This window comes from Macaca mulatta, chromosome 12 (genome assembly GCF_049350105.2).
Source record: "Macaca mulatta isolate MMU2019108-1 chromosome 12, T2T-MMU8v2.0, whole genome shotgun sequence".
Lineage (NCBI taxonomy): Eukaryota > Metazoa > Chordata > Mammalia > Primates > Cercopithecidae > Macaca > Macaca mulatta.
In genome coordinates this window covers 77072018-77082991 of record NC_133417.1, presented here as the reverse complement: position 1 = coordinate 77082991, position 10974 = coordinate 77072018, and positions in this window count along the sequence as shown.

Here is a 10974-nt window from a genome sequence, read left to right as displayed (position 1 = left end):
GATTCATGGGATCTGGGGGGCGTGAAGCAATGCTGACGCCTTAAGGGCTCCGGCACATCCACAGTACTCTGGCTAGGGCAGTGCCCGCAGCTCTGAGAACATCAAGAGCACCCCTGGCATAAATATGTGCATTCCCATGGCAGTGCTGGCAGTCCTGGCAGTGCTACACAAATAGATAGATAGCAACTGTGGGCTTGCCCTAATCAGCATAAGAAGTGAACAGGATATTGAAATGAAATAAAAATAATTACTTCTACTCCTGCCCCTGAGACCAAGTCTGGTGAATTCTGGCTCTTTCATTTGGTCCACCCACCCATCCATGCTACAGGAAATGATTTTGTCTGTTCCCGCTATTTGATTCAAAGCAGGCTGAGACTGCCTTTCTAGAGTCTCAGACCTTCTCGACCTGCTATACACTTCTCCTTCTCTACAGAACCAAGCTCTCCACTAGCTGCCTGCAGGTTATGAAAACCATGATCACAAACACTGGGGACCACTCACCAGGCACAATGGTACCAGGACCCGATGCACCACCTGGGCAGGGGTCCTCCCTAGACAGCCATGTCCTCCCCAGCCCACTGTCCAAGCTTTGGAGCTGTCGGAGCCGTCAGAGCTGCCTGGAGGAAGATTGGTATTGAAGGAAATAAAAATATTGGACCCCAAAATAGACTTCTTTGGCATACTTTGAGGTGGCTGTTCAGAGGGCCTGCAATCATAAGCAGCCCTGCAAAGCTGTCTTTTGACGGGGTGAGATTTGCATCTGCAGAGAACCTGCACTGATGCAGCCAGGCTTTCTCGGAGGCCTTCCTTTGTCCAGATCTAGGAGAGATGAACTGAGAGTCTGACACCTTTAAAGATCTGAAAGAACATTCACCATCTCTGCACTCTGAAGGCTGCTACCTGTGAGGTTTCACCTGCATAACATGACCACCTTTGCTAGCCAGGCCTTCCCTTCTCCCCCTCCCATAACCTGTTTTGCCAGGATACAAGCCCCCATTCTTTCTATACTTTTAAGAGGGTATATAAGCTTCTGAACCCCATTGGGGTTTGGGGTAATCACTCTGTGGTTCTTCCCCATGTGAATGTTAATAAATTTGTGTCATTTCTCTTATTAATCTCCTTCTGTGAGTTGATTTTTCAGCAAAACTTCAGAGGGTAAAGGTGAAGTTTTCCCTTGGCCTCCACAGTGTCATCTTCACTGTCCTGAGGATCCAAGACTACTCTCAAGATTTTTCTTGGGTTTTCCCAACTATGGGGATAAGAGAGCTGTTAGGGGTAGGAGACCTGGGAGGCAGATGACAACAGCAGTGATTCTTACCTGTCAGCCAGCCTCTGGCACTGTCTCTACAGCCACCACCAATCCCAACCCCTGTGAGAAGAGCTCAGAGCCCTCCCTCCCGCTTCTTAGCCCTCTCCATGACTACAGACACCCTGGTCTGGCTGGCAAGAGCAGGGAGTGGAGGGGAGGGACAAGAGTCTGCACATGTGTCCATATTGGTACTCAAGGTTTCGGGGCCAAACAAAAGCTGCCTTTGCTTCCACCGGGTTCCCTCCCTGCTCCTCTAACCCCTCAATGAAAGTCTGGGCCAAGCTGTACTCCAGCACCAACCCTAACCTCAACCATCCTAATGCTTGTCCCCAAATCTGTTTAATTCCCTGGTTAACTTCATTCTGGGCCCCAGACCTGCCTGAACAGTGCCTGCCCCTAATACCCAACTCAGCAATGCATGCCCTGGCCTTATGCTAATCATTACTAACTATAGCTAACATTTATAAATGTACTTTTTCACTTATTTATTTAATCTTTATAGCAATCCTCTGAGGTAGATACTATTATTATTCCCATTTTACAGATGAGAAAACTGAGACTCCAGAAGATTAAGTGACTTGCCCAAGGTCACATAGCTTGTAAACAACAGAATAGATTCGAGCCCAGGGTCTGCACTCCTAACCTCTAGCCTGTACCAACACTAAAAGTTTTAGTCCCTGCCCTCAAGCCAGTGTCAACCCAACCCCCAGCTCTGATGGGAGCCTGAGCTCCTTAATAATCCAACTGAGCCCCACCGCTCTGCCACCCAAAGTCAGAAGGCAGAGTCTGCCCACCTTGCCCCATCAGGGCTCTCTCAATATGCTTTTTTGCCTCCACCAATGACAGAACCTGAGTCGATGAGAGGTCAATACTATGCAGGCTGAGGTGGTCAGTTCGTGGAAGCCTGAGGGAGCCCAGGCAGAAAGCATCCCAGCCACGGACAAAAATGAGCTCCAGACACCCAGGCCTGGGCCATGGCACCCAGGCCCACCTTCCAGGGCTGCAGAGAAGGCCACCCATCAAAAGCATTTCCATGTCTGGAAACACCTGTGAAATCCAAGGCGTGGGCAGTGGAAGAGGGCAGTTGTGAGCAGCAAAGAAGACCTGAGGGTGAGACTCCGTGGGAAAGAGGCCTGGCAGAGGCTTTCCTTCCCTCTGCAGGAAGCAGCACTAAACCATTCATTGCCATTCTGGCGGAACTCCTGACATTGACTTCTCTGAGCTGTGTGCCAGCAATTTCAGGCTACTGTTCCTCAGTTTTCTGGGCCAAATTATTTCTTCCGCTTTATGTGGCTTTCCCAGGAGACAGGCCTAATTTTATTTTCAAATGGACTCAATATCCCTCAAGTCTATCCTGTCTGCCTCCCACCCTCCACCCCCATGCTTGCAGATCCCTCTCGAAGCACTTCCGAAGGCATTCATCAATGTAAATTATTATCAATAATCAAATGTACCGTTTGTTAAGAACTTCTAGGAACCAAGCTAACTCATTTAGTTCTTACACTCATAAATTAATTTAGTTCTTTGAGGTAGGTAGTGTGCCCCCTTTATGGATGAGCAAGTGAAATCCTAAACTCAATTGCCTTGGGGCAAGCGATTGGCATAAATGTTTTTAGAGGATCAGCATAAGACAATAGTTGACCTCTTTTATTGAGATTATGGTAACTTTGCTTTTGGATAGGCTGGGCAGGCAGAACAAAACTTACCCTCTGGCTTCTCCAGCCTTTGAGCCACCAATTTAAGATCACTAAGTTTAGAAACTCAGCTCAGCCTGGCTATGGGGTCCATTTGGTTAACTCCTAGGCTATCCCACTTCACTATCAGTCCCTTTGTTCCTAGTCAGTCCACCAGATGTAAATTGAGTTGTGTGGGAAAGAGGTAAAAAGCCAATACTGAAGAACTCTCGGTGTAAACTCAAAGGAGAATTCCCACCAAATAACTCAAAAGACAGAACCTTATAATTTTAAAGTTATGGGATTGGTGGAGGATAGGGGGGCTGGAAGGTAGGAGAAAAAACACTACCTAATTCTTTTAAGTCCCAAGGACAAGCAAAGCTTGCTTTAAAAATTAAAAAAAAAAAAAAGGCCAAGACATCAGAATCATTCATGTCTATTTGATTGTCTCATTAAGACAATGCTTTCCAACCAGTCAGTGGACAAGTAGGTAGAAGAAAAAACACAAAGAACAGGCCGGGCACGGTGGCTCACGCCTGTAATCCCAACACTTTGGGAGGCCAAGGAGGGCGGATCACAAGGTCAGGAGATGGAGACCATCCTGGTTAACACGGTGAAACCCCGTCTCTACTAAAAAAATATACAAAAAATTAGCAGGGCATGGTGGTGGGTGCCTGTAGTCCCAGCTGCTTGGAGGCTGAGGCAACAGAATGGCGTGAACCCCGGAGGCGGAGCTTGCAGTGAGCCCGGATCAAGCCACTGCACTCCAGCCTGAGTGACAGAGCGAGACTCTGTCTCAGAAAAAAAAAAAAAAAAAAAACCCACAAAGAACAAACATGAAATATGCTCTAGGGAAATGAGTTCTAACCTGGGGCCATGGAATCTTCAGTGGATTTCAGGAGGTCCATGCATATCTTGGAAACATTCTAATTTTATATGCACATGCATTTTTCTGGAAAGACTTTTCCATAGCTGTCATCAAAAGGCCCACCACCTGAGAAAATAAAAAATAAAACACTAAAACCACTATATAAATAAACAAATATCTCCTAATAAATATTATTAGAAGAAATAAATATCTCCTAAATCCAACAGGATTTTCTTAAACCTAACTGCTCCTCCTTCCTGAAAATAGTGGCCTGTCCCCCACTGGCTCGTGGAGGAGCTGAGGGAGCAATACCAGGCTTGGCAGATCACCTGGAAGTTCCTACCCTACCTGTGCCTGCCGGGTGATGCTGGGCCTCTCTGAAGGTATGAAGGCCAAGTTGGATCCTGCAGCGCCCTAATTAAGTCAAACGGAATATTCAAAAAGCTGAAAGGACTAGCACATGAAATTTCAGCATTTGATCCCCAAGAGAACGTAGCTGAAGTAGCCTGAGAAATAGCTCAGGGAAGGCTGGAATCGCTCAGGGAAGCAGATGGAGTTTCTAAAGTTTAGGGAGGAAGAGCATATTACATGGATTGGGCTTGCAGGTGTGACCAGCACAGATCAGAGGCACAACTGATTAAAGCTACAGAGATCCTGGAAAGGAACAGAGGGACTGGTCCAAAGCCAGGGAGGAAATGAAAGGCAAGACGAAGTCCTATCATCAACCAACATTGAGAGATGAGGCTTGGACATTTGTACAGAAGATGCCAGAGGGTTGGACAGATGCCAGTGGAGAAAGAGACCACATGACTAGACTCTTAAAGAGAAGACTGAGAAGTGGGGTTTACATGAATAGAGAATAGAAGAAAGATGTGATTACTGAGAAGAGAAATTGGCTGGCACATGAAGTGTCAGGTATTAATACTGAAGGCACATGGTAGATAAATGAGCCAGTCAGAGCATGATTTGTGATCTCCCTTGCCATTGGCTTAAGTGTACTGGGGACGACATTCAGAGAGACATTTGGAGTTGACAAGAGCGGATAGTTTTTAGTCTGACCTCTTTTACGGGGTGGAGACTGAAATCTCATAGTAAGAGATTAGTCAGATGTTTCATTTTATTTGCCTGTTCATGCAACTAAGTGTAGAGTGTGAATTAGATGCTCAATCAACGTTTTAATTGTCTAAAGTGAAAATGCAGTAAACCCCATTATCTAGCAATCTGTTAATCAGGACTTCATTAACGGGCACACTTGTGCACATACAGTACATGATAATCCTAAAAAATTATACAACTTGGCCGGGCGCGGTGGCTCAAGCCTGTAATCCCAGCACTTTGGGAGGCCGAGACGGGCGGATCACGAGGTCAGGAGATCGAGACCATCCTAGCTAAAGCGGTGAAACCCCGTCTCTACTAAAAAAATACAAAAAAAAAACTAGCCGGGCGAGGTGGCGGGCGCCTGTAGTCCCAGCTACTCGGGAGGCTGAGGCAGGAGAATGGCGTAAACCCGGGAGGCGGAGCTTGCAGTGAGCCGAGATCCCGCCACTGCACTCCAGCCTGGGCGACAGAGCGAGACTCCGTCTCAAAAAAAAAAAAAAAATTATACAACTCTAAAGTACCTTCTGAATAAAAAAGATTGAATTCTGTTTATTGTCTATTCATTTATTCATAATATACAGAGTATCTCCCATGTGTTAGGTACGTGTATATTATGTATGTGGGTGTACTCAGATGTTTGTATGTATGTTTATACATACATACAAATCTATGTGCTTCTGTTCCACTCAGAGGAGACAGAAAATAAAAATCATAGAATCTCAGAGCATAATATATCATTAAATATCATTAAATAACTTTAGGTGCATGACTGGAATATTGGTGATCTATACGTGGCATATATAGTACTAATCTGCTTGCAAAATATTTGATAACCAGCATGCCTATTCCTTGATATGTCAGATAATATTTACTACGTACAAACTGCTATGAAAATAAATCAGGGAAGGCGACAGGAAATGTGTGATACGTGGCCACCATCCTGTCTGGGAGACCTCTCTGAGGTGTATTTGAGTAAAGAACTGAGGAGTGAAGGAGTGGGGAGGCCGCTCTCTGGAGGAAGAGCATGGCAATAATGCAATCTAAGGCTCTGAGGCAGCAGCGCACTGGGAGAGTTCCGGCTTGTGGAGAGGGGTGTGCAAAACTGCACATTTGAAGCTGCTCTACTGATTTAGGTAAGAGACTTTGCCCTAGTTTAAAAAAAAAAAAAAAAAACAGGCACACAGCACATCCTCCTTCCTCTGCTCTCAACAATTGTTGCAAGTAGAAAGGCCTTGGAAATGGAAAGCAAAGAGTGCAGATAGTTTTGAATTTGAGAAAGTCTGTAAGGGAAGCCAGGATAGGGGTGTGTCACAGAAGAGCACCTCTACAGCCTTCACATTTTTATACAACAGGCATCCAGGTGCCTAATTAAACTTGTCAGGGGCCAGGTGCGGTAGCTCACACCTGTAATCCTAGCACTTTAGGAGGCTGAGACCAGCAGATCACTTGAAGTCAGGAGTTCAAGATCAGGCTGACCAACATGGTGAAACCCCATCTCTACTAAAAATACAAAAGTTAGCTGGGCATGGTGGCGGGCACACGTAATCTCAGCTATTTGGAAGGCTGAGGCAGGAGAATCGCTTGAACCCGGGAGGCAGAGGTTGCAGTGAGCTGAGATCATGCCACTGCACTCCAGCCTGGGCGACAGAGTGAGACTGTCTTTTAAAAATAAAATATTTTTTAAAAGTCATCAGGGCCAGGTACACTGGCTTATACCTGTAATCCCAGCACTTCGGGAGGCCAAGGCAGGAGACTCAGTTGAGACTGGGAGTTCCAGACCAGCCTGGGCAATGTAGAGAGAACCTGTCTGTATTTAAAAATTAAAGTTGTCAGCCAGGCATGGTGGCTTACACCTGTAATCCCAACACTTTGGGAGACCTGAGGTCGGGAGTTCGAGACTAGCCTGACCAACATGGTGAAACCCTGCCTCTACTAAAAATACAAAATTAGCCAAGCGTGATGGCACATGCCTGTAATCCCAGCTACTTGGGAGGCTGAGGCAGGAGAATCACTTGAACCCGGGAAGCGGAGGTTGCAGTGAGCCAAGATCACTCCATTGCACTCCAGCCTGGGCAACAAGAGCGAAACTCCATCTCAAAAAAAAAAAAAAAAAAAAAAAAAGTAGAGACCAAGTTTATATACAAAGGAAAAGTTTGATGCAGAAGTCACAGGAGACAAGGTAACCTAAAAATTGAACCAAATGTAAGTCACAGGTGGTATACAAATGGATGATTAGAGAAGTATAGGCACACCTCAGAGACAGTGCAAGCTCAGTTCCAGACCACCACAATTACATGAATATCACAATAAAGCAAGTCACACAAATGTTCTGATTTCCCAGTGCATACAAAAGTTATGTTTGTACTATACTGTAGTCTATTAAATGTGCAGTGGCATTATATCTTTAAAAATGTACATATCTTCATTTAAAAATATTTTTGCTAAAAAATGCTACCGATCACCTCAGCCTTCAGTGAGTCATAATCTTTTTGCTGGTAGAGGGTCTTGCCTTGATGTTGATGGCTGCTGACTGATCAGGGTGGTGGTTACTCAAGGGTGGCATGGTTGTGGCAATTTCTTAAAATGAGACAATACAGTTTTCTGTGTCGATTGACTCTTCCTTTGATGAAAGATTTCTCTGTAGCATGAGGTGCTGTTTGAGAATTTTACTCACAATAGAATTTTCAAAACTGGAGTCAATCCTCTCAAATCCTCTCACTGCTTTATCAACTGAGTTTATGAAATATTCTCAATCCCATGTTGTCATTTCAACAATGCTGAAATGACAGCATCTTTACCACAAGTAGATTCCATCTCAAGAAACCACTTTCTTTGCTCACCGTAAGAAGCAACTCCAGCTGGGCACAGTGGCTCACGCCTGTAATGCTAGCACTTTGGGAGGCCGAGGTGGTGGATCACCTGAGGTCAGGAGTTCAAGACCAGCCTGGCCAATATGGTGAAACCCCGTGTCTACTAAAAATACAAAAATTAGCCAAGCATGGTGGCGGGCACCTGTAATCTAAGCTGCTCGGGAGGCTGAGGCACGATAATCACTTGAACTCAGGAGATTGCAGTGAGCCGAGATTGTGCCATTGCACCCCAGCCTGAGTGACAAGAGTGAAACTCCGTCTCAAAAAAAAAAAAAGGGAGCAACTCCTCATCCAGTCAAGTTTGATCATGAAATTGCAGGAATTGAGTCACATCTACAGGCTCTACTTCTAATTCTAGTTCTCTTGCTATTTCCACCACAGCTGCAGTGAAGCCTTGAACCTCTCAAAAGTCATCCATGAGCATTGAAATCAGCTTCTCCCAAACCTCTGTTAATGTTGATGTGTTGACCTCCTCCCATGAATCACAAATGTTCTTAATGGCATGTAGTATGGTAAATCCTTTCCAGAAAGTTTCAATTTACTTTGCCCAGGTACATCAAAGGAATCACTATCTATGGCAGCTATAGTCTTATGATATGTATTTCTTTTGTTGTTAATTTTTGTTTTTAGGGACTGGGTCTTGCTATGTTACCCAGGCTGGTCTTAAACTCCTGGCCTCAAGCAATCCTCCCACCTCCACCTCCTGAGTCTCTGGGAATATAGGCACAAGCCACCAAGCCTGACTCCAAATATATTTTTAAAATAAGAGTTGCCAAGGGTGGTGCCTTATATCTGTAATCCCAGCACTTTGGGAGGCTAAGGCAGGGAGATTATTTAAGGCCAAGAGTTCTAGACCAGACCAGCCAACATAGAGAAATTTGTCTCTACAAAAAATAGAAAAACTTACCCAGGAGTGGTGGCACATGCCTGTAGTCCCGACTACTCAGGAGGCTGAGGCAGGGGGATCACTTGAGCCCAGAGTTTGAGGCCACAGTGAGCCCTAATTGTGCTACTGCACTCCAGCCTGGGCAGCAGAGACCTCAAGTCAAAAAAAAAAAAAATTAGCTAGGTATGGTAGCATATGCCTATAGTCTCAGCTACTTGGGAGGCTGGGACAGGAGGATCACTGGAGCCCAGAGTTCAAGGCCACAGTAAGCTATGATTGTGCCAGTGCACTCCAGCCTGGGTGACAGAATGAGACTCCCTCTCTAAACAAATGAATAAATAGATAGTAAGACTTGAAAGTCCAAATTACTCCTTGATCCATGGGCTGCAGAATGGATGTTGTGTTAGCAGACAAGAAAACATTAATTTCCTTGTACCTCTCCATCAGAGAGCTCTTTGGTGACCAGGTACATTGTCAATGAGCAATAGTATTTTGAAAGGAATCTTTTTTTCTAAGCAGTAGGTCTCAACAGTGAGCTTAAAGTATTAGTAAACCATGCTGTAGACAGATGTGCTGTCATCCAGGCTTTGTTGTTCCATTTATACAGCATGGGTAGAGCAGATTTAGCATAATTCCTAAGGGCCCTAGGATTTTCAGAATGGTCAATGAACATCAGCTTCAACTTAGAGTCACCAGCTGCTTTAGCCCCTAACAAGACAGCCTGTCCTTTGAAGCTTTGAAGCCAGTCATTCTCTTCTCTTCTTTGGTTGTGAAAGTCTTAGATGGCATCTCCTTCCAAGGCTGTTTCATCTACATGGAAAATCTTTTGTTCCATCGATGGTCTTAGCTAGATCTTCTGAATAACTTGCTGTAGCTTCTATATCAGCACTTGCCGCTTCACCTTGCACTTTTATGTTATGGAGACAGCTTCTTTCCTTAAAGCTCATGAACCAACCTCTGCTAACTTCCAAGGTTTCTTCTGCAGCTTCCTCACCTCTCTCAGCCTTCATAGAATTGAAGAGAGTTCAGAGTCTGAACTCTCTGGATTAGGCTTTGGCTTAAGGGAAGGTTGTGGCTGGTTTGATCTTCTATCCAGACCATTCAAACCTCTTCTATGTCAACAAAAAGTGAAGTGTGTTCACTAGAGTAGCACGTTTAATTTCCTTCAAGAACTTTTCCTTTGCATTCACAACCTGGCTAAGAACTTGGTGCAAGAGGCCTAGCTTTTGGCCTATCTTGACTTTCAACACGCCTTCCTCACTAAGCTTAATCATTTCTAGTGTTTGATTTAAGGTGAGAGATATGACCAGGCATGGTGGCTCGTATCGGTTATCCCCAACACTTTGGGACACTGAGGTAGGAGGATCACTTGAGCCCAGCAGTTCCAGACCAGCCTGGGAAATGTGGCCAAACCCTATCTCTACAAAAAAAATTTTTTTTAATTAGCCAGGCATGGTGATGCATGCCTGTAGTTCCAGCTACTCAGAAGGCTGAGGCAGGAGGATTGTTTGAGCCAGGGAGGTTGAGGTTGCAGTGAGGTGTGACCGTGGCACTGCACTCCAGTCTGGGCAACAGAGCAAGACCCTGTCTCAAATAAATAAAATGAGAGATGTGATTCTTCCTTCACTGGAACACTTAGAGGCCATTGTAGGGGCATATTCTTATGTCTTAGGGAACAGAGGCCTGAGGAGAGGAATAGTGATGGGGAATGGTCAGTGGAGCAGTCAGAATACACACATTTACCAATTAAGTTCAATGTTTATATGGGCATGGTTCTTGGTGCCCCAACCCAATTACAATAGTCACATCAAAGATCACTGATAATAGATTATTATAACAGACACAATAATAATGAAAAAGTTTGAAATGTTATAAGAATTATCAAAATGTGACACGAAGACATGAAGTGAGCACGTGCTGTTGGAGAAATGGTACCAATAGACTTGCTTGATGCCAGCTTGCCACAAACCTTCAATTTCTAAAAACCACAATATTTGCAAAGCACAATAAAGTGAAGCACAATAAAACAAGGTGTGCCTGTATTTGTTGGCTGTAGTTAGCCCTTAAGAGAGCACCCATAAAATGAAAGTTATAAGTTTGCATTGGGGCTGAGGTTTGCAAACTTGTTCTGTAAAGGGCAAGATAACATACATTAGAAAGCCATACTACTCAACTCTGCCATGGCAGCCCAAAAGCTGATGCTGCATAAATGAATGAGTGATGTCTGTGTTCCAATAAAACTTTACTAATAGACACTGAAGTTTTATTTT